Genomic DNA, 19,060 nt, shown 5'->3' on the forward strand with positions numbered 1-19,060 from the left:
CCTAAGTAGCATGAATCCCTCGAGTAGCATGAATTTAAGAAGCAAAGTGCAAAGCATAACATCTACACTACACAAGAAACCAAAGATGATTTTTGGAATTATAAACATAAATGTCAGAAGTATTTCGGAGGTCAGAGAATACCTGCAAAAGGGAAGCAGAGGGCTACAACTTGGTGGAGAATTCCAGACTTTCAATTGCTTTGCTGTCAGCATTTAACCTTGCAATTTCCTAGCAAATATGGGAGTTCCCGACTGCTGTCCAAGCTCTGCTGGTGATTTCTCAGCTGATTCCGTGGGGAGTGTAGTGGAAGTGCAGAGATTTGCTGAGTTCCTCAAGACTGACTGGGGATTTTCAGAAGCATTGAAAAGCGTGTGTGCTTCGACAGATGGGAAAGCCAGCTGGATCTGCGAGTCGTCAGAGTTTCTTGGGCTATTTGTGTGCAGAGCTTGTTCTGGATCGCCAGCATGACCAATATATTACATCTAGTAAGATGCTGACACTATACAGGACTTCAATATTTTGAATCTGGACTTATCTTTCTACAGATTCATCTCCCTTTGGTCCCTACCCAAAACGTCACCTATCCATGTTCTCCAGAGATGCTGCCTGACCTGCTGAGTTACTCCAACACTTTGTGTCCACAATATTTTTCATTTTTTAAAGGATGGATTTCAACTGAGAAGTACTATTTGTTACAACTGACAATTGCAGGTAAACATCAATGCCCATTGTACAAATTTAAGTTTTAGCTGGATTCTATGTAGTCTGCAGAGAACACTAGAAAGTCAGATCATCTGAATCATCATTTTCCTAATAATCTTTCAGGTTAAGTTTTAGGTTGTTCTGCTCTATCTGGAGAAGACCCTCTGACATGATTCTACTTGAGCTCTGTGGGTTCTGAGGTGACTGGCAAGGCCCACGTGGGAACTGCAGTCTCTTCCATCGGTGGGGCGGGAGGTGCTTTGTGACAGGAAGATTGAGATGTTGCACCTTCTCACTTTTGGGAAAGTTGGACCACTGGAGGATGCTGACATCGGATCACTGATGTTCGTAAATTCATAAGTGATAGGAGCAGAAATAGGCCATTTGGCCCATCAATCTACCCCGCCATTCAATCATGGCTGATCTTTCTTTTCCTCTCATCCCCATTCTCCTGCCTTCTCCCCATAACCCCTGGCACCCTACTAATCAAGAATCTATCAATCTCTGCCTTAAAAATATCCATTAACTTGGCCTTTCACAGCCTTCTGTGACAAAGAATTCCACGGATTCACCATCCCCTTACTAAAGAAATTCCTCCTCATCTCATTTCTAAAGGTGCATCCTCTTATTCTGTGGCTCTGGCCTCTGGTCCTAGACTTTCCCACTAGTGGCAGCATCCTCTCACCATCCACACTATTCTTTCACTCTTTGGTAAGTTTTAATGAGGTCTCCCCTCATCCTTCTAAACTCCAGAGAGTATAGGCCCAGTGCTGTCAAACGCTCATCATATGTTAATCCAATCATTCCTGGGATCATTCTCATAAACGTCCTCTGGACCCTCTCCAATGCCAGCACATCCGTGTGCCAGTGGATTTGGAGGATTTTGCAGAGACAAGTTTGGTGATACCTTTCCAGTGCTATAGACAATCTAAAACTCAGGAGTAAGTGTTCACGAGATCGGGGATCATTGCTGCTCAATAGATTACAAGCTTTGCGCCCAGTTTGATCTTAAATCAACCTTCTCATCAGATGGTCACAAGCTGTGCTGGCACTTTGAAGGTGGTGGTGAAGTTCATCACTGATTGCTTTCATCAATTGGAGGCTCCCAAGACATGGCAAATGGTGGATATTTTGCAGAGTCTTATTGTGGACCTTTATTGTGGTCCAGGATGAAGTTGTATAGGAGACATAGATTAACTGAGGACCTTTGTGCTGAGGATGTTAAGTGTAAGTTTCATCCTACCTGCTAGGAAATTCAATGCAAATTAATTTGCCCAAATGTTTAAAGTGGCATCTGAAGATTTCTCGAAAAGGAGCCCCTGAAAATGTTACAATGTCAGGATTTCAAACCACAATACTCGAGTTTGAATTTCTAGGTTCTGCAGAGATGTGTCAGTGTTAATTTTGTCTTTCTATGAAGGGTGAGTAGGAAGGCCCATGGGTAGAGATGATCTTTTCTGTAGCGTTCATGTGTACCATTTCACTGGAAGCAAACCATTCCAATAGCTTGGTTTCCTGGGGGAATGGGGTGAGTACAAGGTATTAAGTTCTACATATTTTTGTAATTTAACAATTATAAATCTATACAGAATAAAGAGAGGAATAGCTACAACTGGTAGGTTCAATCAGTGGCTGAAAGAATGTATGTATATTTGCTCTGCCTCCGTGTGTATATTCTCTTTTTGGTGAAATATTGTTTTTCTTTGATGAGGATACACTTTTTGGTTTGCTGCTAAAGGGTTAATAATATTATTCTTAATAGATTTAAATGGTTTAAAGTCAAAAAGCTGCTGAGTACAAATTGTCTAGGGGCAACTTCAAGATAAATCAAATAATTAATCTCCTTTTTTGTGCTTCATGCAATTGAATTGTCACTTCACCAGCAGGATTTACTACATAGATTTATAATTTTATAATGAAGTGGAAAAATAAATATAATGATATATATATATTTATATATTTTATTGCTTTTACAATATGCAGAAACTTAATGCCTTTTGTGTATTTTAGGGAAATCAGACTTTCGGGAGTAACAACAATTCACAGACTCCGCAGTTTAGCGATGGATTACCCGTCTTTTCATCTGTGAGAGTGGTGAAGTTATAACTTATTTGCTTGAAGAAGGAGAAAATAACTTAATTATATGATTTATCGTATATTGCAAAAATATAGAGAATGCCAGCAACATTGAACAAGTCAGACAGCATCTGTGGAAAGAGAAACAGAGTTAACATTTTTTATTGATTGAACATAATGCCTACACTTTATCAAATACAGTATAATTGTAAACCACTTAAGCAGCAATAGACAAAGTAAAATATGTCTAAAACAAATATATTGATTTATATAAAATATTGATTAAACAATAAGAACTACATCTGACATGCCACGACATACTTGGGTAACTTAAGGAGCTTGTCAAGAGTACATAGATACATAGACAATGGGTGCAGGAGTAGGCCATTCGGCCCTTCGAGCCAGCACCGCCATTCAATGTGATCAAGGCTGATCATCCATAATCAGTATCCCGTTCCTGCCTTCTCCCCATACCCCTTGATTCCGCTAGCCCTAAGAGCTCTATCTAACTCTCTTTTGAATACATCAGTGAATCTGTGAGTATGACTCTTGCGAATGATAAAACCAGAAGGTCTTTGCATTACTTGTTTAAATTTTTATTTTGAAGTCTGCTGTCAGTGTTCTGCCACTCCTTTCCATTTACGAAGGGGACAATTCCAGCTACGAGATCAAGAACCAAAACAGATCCAACTGTAGCCAGAACACTGCAGATGGTTTAATATACATTAGGGATGGATTTTTATTGCATGCCAGCTAAATACGAGGTGTTTCAAACACTTATAAAGTTCACTTTCAGAAAAGGCAGGACTCCGGTCATTATCGTGCTATATTTCTAGCATTGCCATCCTTTCAAGTATGTGAGACCCAATTTAAAAAAAAATTATTAGTTTGAATTAGATTTTCTTGCGGGATCTTACAGTGAGGATCTCAGACAAATTCTTTATTGCTGTGAGTACACTCATTGTTTAAGAAATCATGATTGTAATTCATAGAATTCCTGCCATAAATTATTTAAACCAGTAATACCATACAAGACAAGGCATTGTTAATTTTAACTTTAATTCATAATTCCATTGTTTTAAGAAAGTTGTACCATTTGGGTCAAGTGGTGGCATTTATTTCATATTTAATGCCAGTGCATATCTCTTGGAAACATCCATTGTGTTCTGGAGTTTATTTTAACAAGTATTTACAGTCTGGACTACACTGATTCATAAAGAATCTTAACTTTGAGCAGTTGGGGGATCAGGAAGCAATGTTGAAGACCAGAGAATATATACTGTATGTGAGCAGAACCCTTTGCAAGTCAGGATATGATAGCAGTACCCTAGAGTGTTTTGAGCTGAAATTTAAGGAAATCAGTTATGAGAGTCAACTATTATAATAGGTGAAATGTGTATTAATGAGGATATCAGGACTGAAGATTTTGATGTTATTTCATTGGAATATAATTAGACCAGTCACTCTTATGATGGATAGTTTGACGTTAAGGGACTGCCTGCATTTGGCTTCAATTTGAGAGAGGCTGGAATGGGGGCCGAGGACTGAACTGAAGGTGTGGATTTTGAGGCAGGGAGCAAAGTCATGCTGAGTACAAAAATAATCACCCTTCCTATTTGACATGACTTATGTGTGAAAGATTGTGATCTCACATTTTTTCTTTTTTGTAATGTAATCTTGACTGGAAAATTGGGCTGGGCTTTTTGTTCCTTATATTACATTTTGGCATTTGTGCTTTGGCCAAAGGGTAAATGAAAGAAGAATAAAATGGATTCAGGACAATCCAAGTCTCGATAGTGGTGGGGAAGATTGCAGCCATAAGATCTTGGGATAACCATGCCTTAGACTCTGTGGCTTTCACCGGCCGTTTAGTGTGAGAAAGTAAGACAAAACATTAGAAATTCTGCAGCTTATAGGTCTGTGCAAAAAAGACATTGTAACAGAGAAAGGAAATAGAGAAACAACAATAATAGAGTAGGCAATGACATTGCAAGTGGAGGGAACAAAAATAATACAAGCTATTCGGCCATTTAGTGCCCCATGTCATAAATGGCACTCACTTCTTTCTAGCATGATATAAATTTTTGACCTGAACTGATGCTGTTGAAAATCACCCTTCCAGGATTTGCTTTTTCTCTTCACTGGAAAAGTGCATGGAGGTGACAGAGAAAATACTTTCATGGCACCTCTATATTGTTGCATTGAACATTCAATTGTTGGGTTTGCATTGCATAAATTAATGCTGAAACCCTATATTTATTCATAATTCTATTCTGAAATGAAACGGGCGCCAGAGCATCAGTGTCCCGGGTTCGATCCTGACTATGAGTGCTGTCTGTATGGCGATTGTACTTTCTCCCCGTGACTTGTGTGGGTTTTCCCCAGGATCTCATTTCCTCTCACATTCCAAAGATGTGCAGGTTTGTAGGTTAATTGGCTTGGGTATAATTGTAAATTGGCCCTAGTGTGTGTAGGATAGTTTTAGTGTGCTGGGATTGCTGGCCAGCACGGACTCTGTGGGCCGAAAGGCTTGTTTCCGCGCTGTATATCTAAACCAAACTAAACTAAAACTAAAGTGAAGATGTTGAAAGATTTATACGTATAATTATTGTAATTGAACTTGCATTTATATTGCACTTTACATAGACAGGACTTTCTAAAATACTGCTACACACCTGGTGAAGTAGTTTGTGGAGAAACATAACAATTGTATTTGGATGTTGCCACACCCTATAAACTGCAATGTTATAAAGACTAGATTATCTGTTTTATCTGTTTTAATGTAGTTACTTGGGATTTACATAACTTGATAAAAAGTTTAAAGATCTTATGATTCTTCTATTGGGTTGATTCAAACAATAATTATTTCAACAGTAGGCAATCTTTAAAATTGAATCTGTTTCAAAAGATAATAATTTAATTTTAATCCACTCTTTTTGCAAGTCGATAGTTAATGAGTTCAAATTATTTTGAAAGTAGCATATGGGGAGATAATCAGGTAAACTTGCAAGAAGATGACGTAAGAAGGAACAACTAAATCTAATTGTTATATCTCATTAATTGGGAAGGGATTTCAAGACAAAAGCAGAAGCAAGTGGTGTGGAAGCTGGGAATCTGCAATAGAAACAGAGAAAACTGAAAATAATACCTCGCTAGGCCAGGGCATTTGTGGAGAGCGAAGTCATTTGGTTGAAATTTTGAAAGGTCATTGAGCTGAAGCATTGTGAAGCATGATGCCTGAGACGCTGCTTGACCTGCAAGGAATTTCCAGTGTTTCTTTCCTATTTCAGATATTCAGCCTCTGAGTGTTTCTTTTTCCTATCTCAGTTAATGCAGCTCATAAACCACCTCTCTGCATTTTGATGTTGTCAACAAATTCTCTTTTTGATATAATCAAAGCAAAAAGGAAAACGTTATCATTTTTGCTGTGCAAGATTTGATCACGTGAAATATAGATTGAAAACAATCAAATGCTGTAAAATACTTAACCCACATCTTGGACATATTCATTATCTATATTTGGATGTAGATGCAAAGGCACAGATGCTTGTCGTGCCGGAGGCACAGAAACATTTGGCAGAATGAAGCATTTCTCTGCATGTGAATGCCCTTTTAAAGAGACAGACCATCTGAAACACATCCAAATTCTAAATGGTCCAAATTGGTCCAAATTGTGTTTACCTGAATGCTCAAGCCTAGGCTAGGATTCTTCAAATATTTGTGCCATCTGGCATCGTCTGTTCATATGCAACCTGATTGTGTGCCCTCGGATTTGTGACTCAAATGCATGGATGCAACCTTAATTTACATCCCTGTTAAAGCGCAGTCATATTTAACACACTGATGCATTAATATAGACAAAGCAATTTACAGGGGAGAAACTTCACAGAGATAACTTACCCTAAGCATAGTTTGTTGAATGTTTTGCCTGCAGACTTTCTTTTAATAACCGTGGCACTAATTTGCACTAATTTGGGTGCTCCTGTGCTTGGAGTTATTGGATCACGTAAGTGATGGCAAGGGAAACTAACCTCAACTATTTATTCACAAAATGCTGGAGTAACTCAGCAGGTCAGGCAGCATCTCGGGAGAGAAGGAATGGGTGATGTTTCGGGTCGAGACCCTTCTTCAGCCCTTCTCGACCCGAAACGTCACCCATTCCTTCTCTCCCGAGATGCTGCCTGACCTGCTGAGTTACTCCAGCATTTTGTGAATAAATCGATTTGTACCAGCATCTGCAGTTATTTTCTTAACCTCAACTATGCCTGCCCAGTGGTTCTCACCATTCACTAATGTACAGAAAGGTTAGGAATGCCTGGAGATAGCTCATTGATGTGAAATTGTTAACTGTTTGTGCTCCCACCAGTGCAGCTTCACCTGCCGAGTATTTCCAGTATTGTATGCTTTTGTTTCATATCTCCAGCATGTAAATTTTAATTTGCATATCAGTATCAATGAAGGCAAGGAAATGAAGAGGAAAATCAGCCTGCAGTTCAGCATTACTAACAAACCTACTGACATCCTGCAATAGAATTATGGAGTTTATCTGCTCTGCCTTTCCCATATTGATAGAAAAACATGTTTAAATGCTGGTCACACTGACTTTCTGTTGCTGTTACCACAGTAGCAATCTTGAGAAAACCTCTGCTCTATATTTCTGGCTTCTGAGAGATGTCTGTATTTCAGCACACCATGGTAAATCCAGACTTTGTGGTTTAACCTGTTTCTCATCGATTTTTAGATCAAGCCAGGATAGGGGAAGCAATAGGATCATTTTTTTTGTCCAGGAAATTTCCAAGGATTTCAATAAGCATTTATTGAATGCTTTTATTGCAATAAAATTATATTATTTTTAATAATAATAATTTTTATTAAATAATAACATTATTGTTAAAAATAACAACAACAAAAAATAATAATTTAATAATAAAATGATTGCAATAAAAAAATCAATAAAGACAATAGACAATAGACAATAGACAATAGGTGCAGGAGTAGGCCATTCAGCCCTTCGAGCCAGCACCGCCATTCAATGCGATCATGGCTGATCACTCTCAATCAGTACCCCGTTCCTGCCTTCTCCCCATACCCCCTCACTCCGCTATCCTTAAGAGCTCTATCCAGCTCTCTCTTGAAAGCATCCAACGAACTGGCCTCCACTGCCTTCTGAGGCAGAGAATTCCACACCTTCACCACTCTCTGACTGAAAAAGTTCTTCCTCATCTCCGTTCTAAATGGCCTACCCCTTATTCTTAAACTGTGGCCCCTTGTTCTGGACTCCCCCAACATTGGGAACATGTTTCCTGCCTCTAATGTGTCCAATCCCCTAACTATCTTATATGTTTCAATAAGATCCCCCCTCATCCTTCTAAATTCCAGTGTATACAAGCCCAATCGCTCCAGCCTTTCAACATACGACAGTCCTGCCATTCCGGGAATTAACCTAGTGAACCTACGCTGCACGCCCTCCATAGCAAGAATATCCTTCCTCAAATTTGGAGACCAAAACTGAATTTTGGAAAGGACTGGTTGCCATCACACAAGTAAGAACTTCCTCTATGTGATTAAAATATAAGAACTACCCTCTATGAGTGAAAAAAGACTGTAGGAGCCATTTGTAATTGTGCTAACTGTTTTAGCATATTATATTATTTTGTATCCAGCTGTATTATTTTTGGACACTTGAGGGTTGTCATGAGCTGAATACATATATGGGCATAATGGACTGTGAGGAGCCAGAACTAGATACTATATCTGGAAAGGCAGAGATGGGAGGGGTCAGACCCACAAGGAGTTTGGCGAGATATAGTTCTTACCAGACCTGCAACGAGAGAAAAGTTTGGAGAGAAACTGATCTGTTTGTATTACTACTTCAATAAACGACTAATTAAACTGAAACGTATTGAAGATCTCTCTGTTGAGGATGCGTCAAGATCGATCACTCCACTCCCTGTGAAGTAATGGCAAGCGGAAAAGGCTTTTTTGGAAAGGACTGAAGTTGCCATCACACAAGTAAGAACTTCCTCTATGTGATTAAAATGTAAGAACTACCCTCTATGAGTGAAAAAAAAGTAAAAGCTTTCTCTAAGAGCCATTTAAAGTAACAATTGAGTGAGACTGGAGCTTGTGAATCGACTGAACGGTACAAGGATTGTTTTATTTCAAAAACCTTGAAGCCAAATTCCACAGACTGACAGGGTTGCTACCTGCGCTAATCTGACTAACGGAGATTGGAAACTTCGAAAGCCACGTGCGGGAAATGTGAGTACAGCATTAAGCTTTATTGGAAAAGCAATATTTCAGAAGTTGTATTGAAAAACGGCTGCTGAAAACCAGGAATGCTTAGAAGTGAGAAGTAACTTTGAGCATCGCAAGACATGAGTTTGTTTTTAATTCTTGTGAAGATACGACTTTACGTCAACACATCTTAAAGAGATAGCAACGTACAAGTATGTCTGTGGTTAGATCTGATGTTCAGCCACAAGGTGGTGACATCAGAAAGGATTCCGTAAAGGAAAATGGTTTTTCTTCATCATGTGGAGCTTCAAAGTTATCTGCTGTCATGAAATGGGTTGTCGCCCTGAAAATCCAGCATGAGATTGAGGAAGAAGAAGAAGAACAGAAGAGAAGAAGGTTGAAAATAAAAGAACAAGAAAGAGAGAACAATTGAAAAGCTTGGAATTGTTAATTAAAACAATCAGGAGACTAAGAGGAAGCAGTTTTGCAATGACTGCAAAACCTGTAGAAGCACAGGTGCAAGAAAATCTGACAACAAAGGGAATGACAGCCGACGTACCTACCACCAAGCCACAAGGTTCCTGTTTGTTCTGCAACAAAAGTGGTCACACATTGGGGTGGTGTTGGCAGATCATGAAGAAAGAGCATAAAGAAAGGATAGACTTCTTAAAGGAGAAAGGAGTCTGTTTTGAATGTTTGAAAATACGTCACATGAGTGAAGACTGCAAGAGTTGTTTGGCTTGTGATGTGTGCAAAGCAAATCATCCTGAAATATTTCACATTGAACAAAAGGACAAAGAAAATAAACCAGAACATACACAACAGAATGAAAAGCCAATTGTGAGTGATACTGTTCTCTCATCTCAAATGTGTAGGCATATTGGGGCTGGTGATGAAATCTGCATCTTCTCGAATGTATCAGTACAAGTAAAGAGCCACAAGGGGAGAACAGTGTTGCAAACATATGCAAACACCATGGAAGTCCATCTACCTTCTGCACAGAAAGCTTGATGAGAAGACTGAACATTTCAGGACCAAGGACCAAAACTCTCCTGCATACCATGAACCAGTAAAGCCTGTGACCAGTCGTCATATCTCAGGTTTGGAAATATCTAGTCTGGACATAGACAATTTTATTCAACTATTGGATGTGTTCACACATAAGACCATGCCTGTTTCTCCGCTAAACATTCCCAGACAAGAAGACCTGAAACAATGGCCTTACTTGAAAGATATCAAGATTCCTGAAATAGACTCAGGCATTGACCTACTCATTGGGACAAATGCTTCAAAGGTATTGGAACCTTGAGAGCTGGTCAACAGCCAAGGGGATGGACCATACGCTGTTAAAACCCTACTGGGGTGGGTTGTCTATAGTCCCCGGTGAAGAGACAATGACAACAGGGATGGAAATGGCTGCCCTGCTGCTGATGTCAATCGAATATCCATTGCAAACCTAGAGGAGCTACTGGTCAAACAATACAATCACGACTTCAGTGAAAGAACCAGTAAGGAAACAGAGGAAATGTCCAGAGAAGAGGTAAAGGTTCTTGGACATTATGAATCGCTCAGCAAGGATGACAAATGGACACTATTGTCTGGACTTACCTTTCAAACAAGAAAACTCCGGCATGCCAAATAACCGTTGCATTGTAGAGCAACGCACCCAAAGGCATGAAGCCTACAAACTTTGGTAAAATCAGATATGCACAGCTGCACCACGTTTCAGACACCAGCTAAAGTGGCTACGGTACTGTTTCATATCTAAGATTGGAAAACAATAGCAAAGAAGTGCATACTGCATTCATAATGGGAAAATCCAGAGTGGCACCATTAAAACAGATGACAATTCCCAGAATGGAGCTTACAGCTGCAGTCCTAGCTGTCAGAGTTGATGTAATGCTGTGGAAAGAATTACAGCTTCAACTGGACAAATCCATCTTCTGGACCAAGCACAATGGTGCTTAAGTACATCAACAATGAAACTAAATACTGTCAAACATTTGTAGCAAACAGAATCTCTTTTGTAAGGGAGGCTACTGATGTATCACAATGGAGATATGTTAGCACAAAGGAAAATCCTGCAGATGAAGTATCTAGAGGACTGACAGCAGACCGCTTTTTAAGCTGTAAAAGATGGATCAAAGGACCAGAGAATGGCCAATAGACAATAGACAATAGGTGCAGGAGTAGGCCATTCAGCCCTTCGAGCCAGCACCGCCATTCAATGCGATCATGGCTGATCACTCTCAATCAGTACCCCGTTCCTGCCTTCTCCCCATACCCCCTCACTCCGCTATCCTTAAGAGCTCTATCCAGCTCTCTCTTGAAAGCATCCAACGAACTGGCCTCCACTGCCTTCTGAGGCAGAGAATTCCACACCTTCACCACTCTCTGACTGAAAAAGTTCTTCCTCATCTCCGTTGTAAATGGCCTACCCCTTATTCTTAAACTGTGGCCCCTTGTTCTGGACTCCCCCAACATTGGGAACATGTTTCCTGCCTCTAATGTGTCCAATCCCCTAATTATCTTATATGTTTCAATAAGATCCCCCCTCATCCTTCTAAATTCCAGTGTATACAAGCCCAATCGCTCCAGCCTTTCAACATACGACAGTCCCGCCATTCCGGGAATTAACCTAGTGAATCTACGCTGCACGCCCTCCATAGCAAGAATATCCTTCCTCAAATTTGGAGACCAAAACTGCACACAGTACTCCAGGTGCGGTCTCACCAGGGCCCGGTACAACTGTAGAAGGACCTCTTTGCTCCTATACTCAACTCCTCTTGTTATGAAGGCCAACATTCCATTGGCTTTCTTCACTGCCTGCTGTACCTGCATGCTTCCTTTCATTGACTGATGCACTAGGACACCCAGATCTCGTTGAACTCCCCCTCCTCCTAACTTGACACCATTCAGATAATAATCTGCCTTTCTATTCTTACTTCCAAAGTGAATAACCTCACACTTATCTACATTAAACTGCATCTGCCATGTAACCGCCCACTCACACAACCTGTCCAAGTCACCCTGCAGCCTTATTGCATCTTCCTCACAATTCACACTACCCCCCAGCTTAGTATCATCTGCAAATTTGCTAATGGTACTTTTAATCCCTTCGTCTAAGTCATTAATGTATATCGTAAATAGCTGGGGTCCCAGCGCCGAACCTTGCGGTACCCCACTGGTCACTGCCTCCCATTCCAAAAGGGACCCATTTATCCCCACTCTTTGCTTTCTGTCTGTCAACCAATTTTCTATCCATGTCAGTACCCTACCCCCAATACCATGTGCCCTAATTTTGCCCACTAATCTCCTATGTGGGACCTTGTCTCTGCTAATGATCCAGAAATCAAGCAAGACATTACAATGAACGTCATTGTCAAGGATCCATTGAACCCCACAAACTCTCTGATCACCTATTTCTCTTCATGGAGGAATCTGAAAATTGCCATAGCTTGGCATCTTAAAGTAAAGACAACATTCTTGCAGTTGACTTGAAAGAGAAACAAAATTCAAACTGCTGTGAGTAGCCTTGAAAAAGATTCTGGCAAACTGAAAGAAAAGGTTGAAACACTCCGCGGACAATGTTTATGTCCTGAAGATCTTTCCCAAGCAGAAAGCGCAATCATCTCTTTCAGTCAAAGACAAAGATTCAAAGAAGAACTATCAGTACTTGAAGCTGGTAGAATGGTGTCAAAAGAAGCAGTGATTTGTACAAACTGGATCCGGTGCTGAATGATGGACTTCTGAGAGTAGGCGGTCGCCTGAATAGACTAGCGGTGCCTGAAGAGGCTAAACATCCTATTATTCTCTCAAAGGACCTTCACATATCAACACTACTGTTACGACATTTCAATGAACAGCTTGGAAATGGAGGAAGAAATCATATGCTGTCTCGTCTCCGTAAAAGATACTGGATTATCAAAGCTGATTGCTGCAAGAATAATCATAACAGACTGTGTTGTGTGTAGACGACAGCAGGGAAGAGTTGGGGAACAAAAGATGGCAGATTTTCCCCTGGAGAGAATTCTACCAGACAAGCCTCCATTTACAAATGTAGGAGTTGACCAATTTGGTCCTACAGAGATCAAAAGTCAACAGGCAGTGAAGAAAGCCAATGAAATGTTGGCCTTCATAACAAGAGGAGTTGAGTATAGGAGCAAAGAGGTCCTTCTGCAGTTGTACAGGGCCCTAGTGAGACCGCACCTGGAGTACTGTGTGCAGTTTTGGTCTCCAAATTTGAGGAAGGATATTCTTGCTATTGAGGGCGTGCAGCGTAAGTTTACTAGGTTAATTCCCGGAATGGCGGGACTGTCATATGTTGAAAGACTGGAGCGACTAGGCTTGTATACACTGGAATTTAGAAGGATGAGGGGGGATCTTATCGAAACGTATAGGATTATTAAGGGGTTGGACACATTAGAGGCAGGAAACATGTTCCCAATGTTGGGGGAGTCCAGAACCAGGGGCCACAGTTTAAGAATAGGCCATTTAGAACAGAGATGAGGAAAAACGTTTTCAGTCAGAGAGTTGTGAATCTGTGGAATTCTCTGCCTCAGAGGGCAGTGGAGGCCAATTCTCTGAATACATTCAAGAGAGAGCTAGATAGAGCTCTTAAGGATAGCGGAGTCAGGGGGTATGGGGAGAAAGCAGGAACGGGGTACTGATTGAGAATGATCAGCCATGATCACATTGAATGGCGGTGCTGGCTCGAAGGGCCGAATGGCCTACTCCTGCACCTATTGTCTATTGTCTATTGTCTAAAAGAGGACAAAGTTTTGTTAAAGGGTATGGTGTAATCGTCACCTGCATGGCAAGCAGGCCAGTACATCTTGAAGTTGCATATACACTTGACACAGTCTCCTGCATCAATGCATTACAAAGATTCATTTGTCCACAAGGTCAAGTTTCATCTTTAAGATCAGAATATGGCACAAATTTTATCAGAGCGGGAAGAGAATTGAGAGAAGCATTCAATGCCTTGAATCAGGACAAGATCCAGGATGCTATGCTTCAGCAAGGGATAAGGTGGTACTTTAACCCTCCAGCAGGACCCCTTCACGGCAGTGTTTGGGAACGATTGATCCACATGGTTCGAAATGTGCTGCGCTCTGTTCTTAGCCAACAGGTTCTGTACAATGAAGGATTGCAAACTTTAATTTGTGAAGTTGAAGCAATTTTAAATGATCGACCCATTACCAAGAGATCTGATGATCCAATGGACCTGGAAGCACTCACACTAAACCATCTTCTTCAGATGAAAGCCAAGCCAATACGGCCACCTGAGCTCTTCGTAAAGGAAGACTTATACATTAGGTGCAGATGGAGACAGTTACAATACATGGCAAATCTCTTTTGGAAACAGTGGATGCGAGAATACCTGCCTCTGATCCAAGAATGACAACGGTGGTCAAAGGTAAAAAGAAGCTTTGCTACAGGAGACATTGTTGTGGTGGCTGATTCCACTGCACCACAAGGTTCCTGGCTAATGGGCAGAATATTGGAGACCATACCAGGTGCACAAGGTCTTGACCTAAGACTAAGAGCAACATCTTGGAAAGATTGATAATGAAGATATGTTTGTTCCTAGAAGCTGATACCTGAGTACAGCAAAGACTGGAGGCCTTTAATATTGATGAATCACTAAAGTAGATTAGATGCCAACAAATAGTGCATACCTGTTTATTTTGATTATGTGTAGCTCCTTGTAATGTTTATTAGTAATTGTTTCGTTATATACGTAGAACAATTAGGGGCCGGTGTGTAGGAGCCATTTGTATTTGTGCTAGCTGTTTTAGCAAATTAGATTATTTTGTATCCTGCTGTAATATTTTTGGACACTTGGGGGTTGTCGTGAGTTGAATGCATATATGGGCATAATGGACTGTGAGGAGCCAGAACTAGGTACTATATCTGGAAATGCTGAGAGGGGAGGGTCAGACACAAGAAGTATCATATCATCATATCATATATATACAGCCGGAAACAGGCCTTTTCGGCCCTCCAAGTCCGTGCCGCCCAGTGATCCCCGTACATTAACACTATCCTACACCCACTAGGGACAATTTTTACATTTACCCAGCCAATTAACCTACATACCTAAGTAAGGCGAGATATAGTTCTTACCAGACCTGCGACGAGAGAAACGTTTAGAGCGATATAGATCTGTTTGTATCCGGGAGCTTAGCAGGGAAGTGGACATGAGCGATTGTTAGTATAGTAAGACCTGAGTAATCTCCTGGACAAGTTTCGATCGCCTAGCTTGGGGTCGGAGAGGAATTTCCCGGATTTTTTTCCCAAATTGGCCTGGGTTTTTATCCGGTTTTACACCTCTCCCAGGAGATCACACGGTTCTTTTGGGTGGGAAGAAGGGCGATAGTGGGAAGGGGGTTGGGTTAGGATCAGCCATGATCATATTGAATGGCGGAGCGGGCTCGAGGGGCCAGTTGGCCTACTCCTGCTCCTATTTTCTTGTGTTCTTGTGCATTACTACTTCAATAAACGACTAATTAAACTGAAACGTCTTGAAGATCGCTCTGTTGGGGCGCTGCGTCAAGATCGATCACTCCACTCCCTGTGAAGTAATGGGAAGCAGAAATGGCTTTATTGGAAAGGACTGAAGTAGCCATCACAAAGACAATAGGCCTTTATTGACAGCTCAAAATGGTTAAAATGCTGGAAGTTACATCAAGTTTTGTATGAATTTAATTCTCCCCAGATTGCATTTAAAAATAAATTGAATTTCATAAATTTTCTTATTTTAGAAATGTCTGATTAATTGAATAAATGCTATATAATCGACTTATTATTCAGTGTCAAGTATGTCAGGTTGGGAAAGGGAAATCTCAGAACTATTAATCATGTAAAGCAGCAGTGGTAGTGCCATAGCACAGCCTTAAAAACTAAGAATAGAAACTTTCAGAATACGTTCAACCTTTTCCAGTGCTATCTTTATTTGCATGATAGAAGTTTTGATTTGTGTGGGTGGCTGTCTGAAGATGCATTTGCTATAAAGTACATGACCTCATGTTTAACTTCCTAGTTATAAAAGACACGATTTTGAAAAGTGAGAGAAGATTATTACAGTACGATAAGAAACTGCAGATGTTGGAATCTTGAGCAAAACACAAAGTGCTGGAGGAACAGGTCGGGCAGCATCTGCGGAGGGAATGCACACATGAAGTTTTAGGTTAGGGCCCTTCCTCAAACCAGTTTAAAGATTATTACATGGATGGCAGTCTTCGTAGTTACTGTGAATACCATTAACCTTTTACAAATGGCCATTTGGTCATGGCCTTCAGGTCAACCGAAACAGAACTCTGATTATTAGGAGGTATCACAAAATGCTGGAGTAACTCAGCAGGTCAGGCAGCATCTCTGGAGAGAAGGAATGTGTGACATTTCAGGTTGAGACCCTTCTTCAGACTGATGTCAGGGGGGGCGGAACAAAGAAAGGATATAGGTGGAGACAGAAAGACAGTGGGAGAACTGGGAAGGGGGAGGGGAAGGGAGGGACAGAGGAGATTATTAGGACATAAGTTGTTTCAGCTGTCTATAATACCTGACAATGTACTCTATGTCATTGAGATAAGATTTAGATAACGATTCTGTTCAGTTACCCGATTGTTCAGGAACTTTGCATTTATTTTACTATGAATTCACTATCCCATATATGAAGATTAAATGCATCATCATTTCAAAACACGTTATTATTACATTTCAATAAGTAATATAACTTAAGCATGGATACATATTAAATTAATGAGCAATAAAATTGATAGATTTGCTTTGCTCTTCTAAGCATTAAGTCTATAACGGCAAAAGCTCATATGAGATTACATAAATTGACCAATTAAGTACAGTGATTCCTTTGATTATGGATACATTCCATGTCTGATCTCGTAAGGACATTCAGCATATAAGACGTTGCCACTCCCACTACAGTGTAAATACCTTGGCTGCCCCAGGCCAGTGTTGTGAAATTACTCAGTTTGCAATGCACTATCTATTTTTTGCTCAGGAACCACCGTTTTACAAATTCACACAGCTTGAATTGTTTGAAGTTTCCATGGTAATAAACAAGAGGCTATTGGAAGAACCATCCTACCCTTTGCTGTCTTGTCAGGTGCTTTGTATTAAAATCCCATCTGCGACAGAAGATTGTAACCATAGCATTGTCCAAGCTTCTGAAAGGTCCCTGGTACTGTTCATCATACTTAGCTGAAGAGTTAATACACAAGAGTGCTTACGCAATGTATTTTGCATCTATGGAAGTGTTTCCTATATGTGAACATCTTTCCTTAGGTAATTCTCCTGTGTTGCAAGAGAGGAGTATTTATATTGGTGCCTTCAATGGATATCCACAAAGCACACATACAAAATTAGATTTACATCTCTTGATGCTGCAGAAAGACAAAGGTGTAATTATTTATTTAATAACGTTGTCCATCCTTGGAGCCCAATGTTGATGCTTCCAGTTAGCTAAATGATATGCCTACACCATTATATATTAGTTTAGTTTAGTTTTAGTTTAGCTTAGTTTATTATTGTCATGTGTACCAAGGTGTAGTGAAAAGCCTTTTTATTGCATGCTATCCAGTCAGCGAAAAGATTGTATATGATTACAATTAGGAAAAGGGAATAATGTTTAGTGTGAGATAAAGGCCAGAAAAGTCCAATTAAAGATAGTCCAAAGGTCCCCAATGAGGTGGATTTGGACTATTTTGAAATGACTTGGAAAGGTTGCTGGGATCACCTCTCATAGTAGCTATGGCCAAATGCAAACCCAGTGATAAAAATGAAGACTGTGACTATTGACATTGGGGGGGGGGGGGGATAACAAAGAGGGACTATGGGGACCACTTTATAACTTAGTCGGCACCCTATACATGGTGACTCTTTGCACACTTTGTATATGGCATGCAAAACATAGAATCTCACTGTGACATATCACATGTGATAATAAAGTATCATTCATTAATTCACATAAGAGTCATGCAGCATGGAAATAGGCCTTACGGTCCATGGAGTTGTAGAGTTTTTTTAATGATTTTGCCATTACAGTTCATTCAGAAGATACAGAAGCTTGAAAGCCTTCTATTATCAGGCTTTTGAATGGTCCTTCCATAAGCTAGGTATTACCTGATTCACATCTACCCCATTGCAGACATTGGACTTTTTCTCTGGAATTGGTGCATTGCAAATCTGAAAACTATATTCTGCACTCTGTATCTTTCCTTTTGCTCTATGAGAGCACTGAGTTCAGCATGATTGCATTTATGTATAGTAGTATCTGAATTGGTGAGACAGCATGCAAAACAAAGCTTTTCAGTGTACCTCAGTACATGTGACAATAATAAACCTAAACCTTTAGCTAAGATTTCAAATACAAATACAGGTTGGATGTAACTAAGTGAACCTTGGATTCTCTGACACCCTTTGAAGATGCTTTGAAGAAAGTTTGATTGGACATTGGGCTGGGCCATAATTCAGCATCTTGCCATCTGCTTAAAAAGGTGCAGTACTTTTTATAAGGCTCCTCCAGAAAACTGAAAGCTGGAAAGCAAAGCAACATGTGTACAAGCTTCACCCTGTATTCTTCTGCATCCACCATATCCTAACCGTCTATTAAAAGGTAAGTTTTATACTATTTAAATTAAAAATAACAAGATTTTCTTTAAAGCTTTTTTTGTCACAGGAATTAATATAAAAGCATCAACCCACCAATATAAGAATACAATAACGAATAGGTGGGAGAAGGCCATCAAAGAGAAGATCATCAAATACTTACCTTCCACCATTCATGTACACTCCAGTCTATCATAATCGTTTACCATTCTCTTTAAACTCTTAAGGGAAAATTCTGCACATATATTTCCCTAATCTTTAAATGTAGCGAAGCAAACCTCCACAAAATGTACACCTCATTATTCAAAGCTGGCAAGCTTACTTCCACGGACATCATATCCATGGTCCCAGCTGCATAGAACCCATTAACCTAGAAATCATTTTTGACAATAGTAACATATGAACATTTAACAC

At 40.2% G+C, this 19,060-nt stretch overlaps 1 protein-coding gene across 2 annotated transcripts in view; it reads left to right on the forward strand.

The window, feature by feature from the left end:
* The window catches only part of LOC144593611 (XK-related protein 6-like), a 295,045-nt gene that overhangs the window by 235,727 nt on the left and 40,258 nt on the right, over positions 1-19,060 (forward strand). The window lies entirely within an intron of this gene.

The sequence above is a fragment of the Rhinoraja longicauda genome, chromosome 5, assembly GCF_053455715.1.
Source record: "Rhinoraja longicauda isolate Sanriku21f chromosome 5, sRhiLon1.1, whole genome shotgun sequence".
NCBI lineage: Eukaryota > Metazoa > Chordata > Chondrichthyes > Rajiformes > Arhynchobatidae > Rhinoraja > Rhinoraja longicauda.